Raw genomic sequence first — 4,815 nt, forward strand, 5'->3', positions numbered from 1 at the left:
GTGATCCACCCGCCTCGGCCTCCCAAAGTGCTGGGATTACAGGCTTGAGCCACCATGCCCGGCCACTGCCAAACTTCTTTAGCCATAAAGTGAGTGCCCTGGTCAGTGGCAATGCTGTCATGAATATCACAATGGTGGATATTCTGTGAGTCCATGAATGGTAGTCTTGGCACAGCATTGCATGCAGGATAGGCAAACCCACATCAGGAGTATCTGTTCCAGTGAGGACAAACCTCTGCCCTTTCCATGATGGAAGATGTCTAATATAATCAACCTGCCATCAAGTAGTTGGCTGATCACCCCAAGGAATGGTGCCATATTAAGGGCTCAGTGTTGGTCTCTGCTGATGGCAAATTGGGCACTCAGCAGTGTCCATAGCCAGGTCAGCCTTGGTAAGTGGACATTCATGTTGCTGAGTCCATGCATAACCTCCATCCCTGCCACCATGGCCACTTTGTTAATGGGCCCATTGGGCAATGACAGGGGTGGCTTTGGAAAGAGGCTGAGTGGTATCCACAGAATGGGTCATCCTATCCACCTGATTATTAAAATACTTCTCTGCTGAGGTCACCCAATGGTGAGCACTTACATGGGATACAAATATCTTTACAGTTTTTGGCCTCTTAGAGAAGTCCATCTGCATACCTCTTCCCCAAATTTCTTTGTCACCAATTTTCCAATCATGCTTTTTCAAGTCCCTGACATCCAGCCAAACCATTGGCTACAGCCCATGAATCAGTATATAATCACACATCTGGCCATTTCTCCTTCCATGCAAAGTGCACAACCAGGTGCACTGCTCGAAGTTTTGCCCACTGGGAAGAGTTCCCTTCACTGACGTCCTTCAGGGATGTCCTAGAAAGGGGCTGCAGTGCTACAGCTGTCCACTTTCAGGTGGTACCTGTATATCATGCAGAACCATCTGTGAACCAGGCCATAGTCTCCCCTTCCTCTGTCAACTGATCATAGGGAACTGCCCATGAGACCATTGCTGCAGGCTGGGGAAGAGAAGTCCGGTTGGCAAGAGTGGAGACCATGGGCATTTGGGCCACTCCCTCATGTAACTTACTTGTGCTTTCAGGACCTGCTTGAGCCCCAGAGCATATATATCACTTCCATTTGATGATGGAATGTTGCTATGCATGACCCACTTTATAACTGGATGGATCAGAAAGCACCCAATTCATGATAGGCAGTTCAGGATGCATGTCACTTGATGACCCATAGTCAAACATTCAGTTTCCACTAACAGGCCAAGAGCTGTCTCTCAAAAGGAGAGTAGTCATCTGCAGAAGATGGCAGGACCTTGCTCCAAAATCCTAGAGGTCTCCGCTGTGATTCACCTATGGGGGCCTGCCAAAGGCTCCAAACAGGATCCCTGTCTGCCACTGACACGTCAAGCACCACTGGATTCGCTGGGTCATATGGCCCAAATGGCAGAGCAGCCTGCACAGCAGCCTGGACCTGTTGCAGAACCTTCTCCTGTTCTGGACCCCACTCAAAACTGGCAGCCTTTCAGGTCACTCAATAAATGGGCTAGAGTAACACACCCAAATAAGGAATGTGTTGCCTCCAAAATCCAAATAGGCTCCCTAAGCATTGTGCCTCTTTCTTGGTTGCAGGAGGGGCCAAATGCATCAACTTATCCCTCAACTTAGAAGGATATTTCGACAGGCCCCACACCACTGGACTCCCAGAAATTTTACTGAGGTAAAAGGCCGCTGAATTGTAGTCAGATTTATTTCCCATCTTCTGGCACGAAATCTTTCACCAATAAGTCCAGTGTGTTTGCTACTTCTTGCTCATTGGATCCAATCAGCATAATGTCATCAATGTAATGGACTAGTGTGATATATCACAGAAGCAAAAAGTGATACAGTTCTCTCCGAATAAGATCATGACACAAAGCCTGAGAGCTGATACACCCCTGAGGCAGAACAGTAAAGGTATATTCCTGACCTTGCCAGCTGAAGGCAAATTGTTTCTGGTGAACCTTTTGGACAGGAATGGAGAAAAAGGCATTTGCCAAGTCAATGGCTGCATACCAGATACCATAAGATACGTTAATTTGCTCAAGCAATGAAACCACATCTGGTACAGCAGCTGCAATTGGAGTCATCACTTGGTTAAGCTTAAGATAATCCACTATCATTCTCCAAGATCCATCTGTCTTCTGCACAGGCTAAATGGGAGAATGAAAGGGGATGTGGTGGGAATCACCACTCCTGCATCTTTCAAGTTCTTAATGGTGGCACTAATCTCCGCAATCCCTCCAGGGATGTGGTATTGTTTTTGATTTATTATTTTTCTATGTAGAGGCAACTCTAATGGCTTCCATTTGGCCTTTCCCACCATAATAGCCCTCACCCTACCAGTCAGGGAGCCAACGCAAAGGTTCTGCAAGCTGCTAAGTATGACTATGACAGTTATGCATTCTGGCACTGGGGAAATGACCATGGGATGAGTCTGGCGACCCACTATAAGTCAGACATGCGCTAAAACTCCATAATTAACTGACCTCTATAAGCCCCTACTTTAACCTGAGGACCACATATGACGTTTTGGGCCCTCTGGAATCAACGTCAGCTCAGAGCCAGTGTCTGGTAGTCCTTGAAATGTCTGATCATTTCCCTTTCCCCAGTACACAGTTACACTGGTAAAAGGCTGGAGGTCTCCTTGGGGAAGGGTGAGAAAAAGATTCGCTGTATGAATTGTCAGTAATGTAGTGAGGTCCTTCCTCAAGAGGACCCAGACTCCCCTTCATTCAGGGGGTTCTGGGTCTGTAAACTGCCTCATGTCTGGAAATTGATTGAGGGGCTATGATTCTCTGTTTTTACAATTCAAATTAGTCTTTAGTCCATTCGACCTGGAAGTTTTCTGCTTATATAAATTAAGTAGGAACGCAGTAGGCTTCCTAACAATTTCACTTCTAAGGATACTGTGATTAACTAGCCAATGCCAGAGCTCTACACAAGTCAGACTATTCTGATTGCTGCTTTGCCTCCGCTATCATTATGGTAACTATGCCCACCTTGCCTTTGACAGTTGACTGCCACCACTTGGTCCCTGCCACCGTGGGATCCAATTATTCCATCGTATTTAAATTTTGTAGTTGTGTAACTGTGGTTCCCAAGGTTAGATCTGACATACAGAGAAGAGCAATTACAGGGCTCTTCAAAGATGCAGGTGCTGCCCGCACAAATCTATTTTGCAAAGCACAGGCCAAGGGTACAAATTCTGGACCCTCCCAGAGGGATGAGTAGGTGTAAAGTGACTATTCCACTCCACCATCCCATCCTAATCTCCCTAAGCCTTGGGATCCCTTTCTCTACATTAAACCAAGGGAGATCAGGCATTCCCAGCTCACTCACAGTGGGCCATCTTTTAATTCGTATTTCAGCTAACCAAGCAAATAAACTATTGGAACCTTTTTAAACTCCCTGAGCTGCAACATTAAATGTAGAGTCCCTACTTAGTGGGCCCAAATCAATAAATTCAGCCTGATCCAACTCTGTTCCTTCCATCATTATCTTATACACTTAATGTCCATTTCCATGCCTGTTCTTCAGATTTCTGTTTATATAAATTAGAAAACTCAAGCAGTCACACTCCTCGGGGGTCACACTCTGAACCTCACCTCTAGGGGCCTGCCAGGACTTTAGTTATAGTTCTAGAAGCAAACAGGGGTGTTGGGGGCGGCTGTTGAGGAGAATCAACATTATTTTGCCTGGCAACTTCCTCAGGGGAGGCCATCACTGTGGCCTCAGGCAGTGCAGGGTTTATCTCCTCAGACAAAGGTAGAAAGGCTGATGGCAGCATGGGTTGGGGAGGGGTTGTTGTCACTATTGGGGATGGAAAAGCTGGTTCCTCTGGCAAACAAGGTTCATTAGTGTTTACAAACTCAGCGTCCCCAGTTTTACCAGAGTCCTCCCACATGTCCCCATTCTAACCTTCAGGGTCCCATTCTTTTCCAGTCAATGCCCTCACTTTAGCAGTAGACACCTGGCAAGGCTGTGCATGCACCTTTCATTGCAGGGCAGCCACTCACATGATAAGAGCTTGTGTCTGTTTTTCCACAATTTCAGCTCTTTCTCTACAGAACAAAAGACTCTCACTCAGGACAATCTTAGCAGATTTGAGGTTCAGTATCTGCTTCTGAAGCCAGGAGACAGAATTCCTGAGTTCATCATTTTCTTTTCATGTTGTCCACTGAACTTAGAAACAACCAATCAGTTTCATAATGTTCCTTGGTTCTCCACATATGGTCAAAGATATTATGTACAGAGTCACTCCTTGCCTCTCACAAGCAGTGAATCAAGAGTGTCAAATGCATTTATTTTGTGTAACTCTCTGAACAGTTCACACCAAGGACAGTAAGTGTTCTCCACACTATTAGAAGTAGAGTCCTTAGCATTTTTCGGTGTAATCATACTAAGCATCCAACTCCAGAAATCCCAAACCAACAAAAGAACTCCATCCTAAATATTCTGTCCCTCTAGAGCCACTCCTGTACCAAAATCTGTATTAGTCAGGGTTGCCTAAAAACAGAACTAAATATATATACACATATATATGTGTATACATATGTATATGTGTGTGTATATATGTGAGTTTATTAAGTATTAACTTACATGATCAGAAGTTCCCACAAGAGGCTGTCTGCAAGCTTGAGGAGCAAGGAGAGCCAATACAAGTCTCAAAACTCTATTTTAATACAAAAAAAATCCTTACAAGTTTATGACAGATAAGAGACCTTCAGGTGCGGCAGGAGTTAATTTACTCCGTAGTGCTGCCTCCCTTTTCCAGGGTTTCAGT

General features: G+C 45.3%; 1 pseudogene; it reads right to left on the reverse strand.

The window, feature by feature from the left end:
- The window catches only part of LOC119467413, an 18,464-nt pseudogene that overhangs the window by 13,057 nt on the left and 592 nt on the right, over window positions 1–4,815 (reverse strand).

Source organism: Cebus imitator, unplaced genomic scaffold (genome assembly GCF_001604975.1).
Source record: "Cebus imitator isolate Cc_AM_T3 unplaced genomic scaffold, Cebus_imitator-1.0 Scaffold286, whole genome shotgun sequence".
In the NCBI taxonomy this organism is placed as follows: Eukaryota; Metazoa; Chordata; class Mammalia; order Primates; family Cebidae; genus Cebus; species Cebus imitator.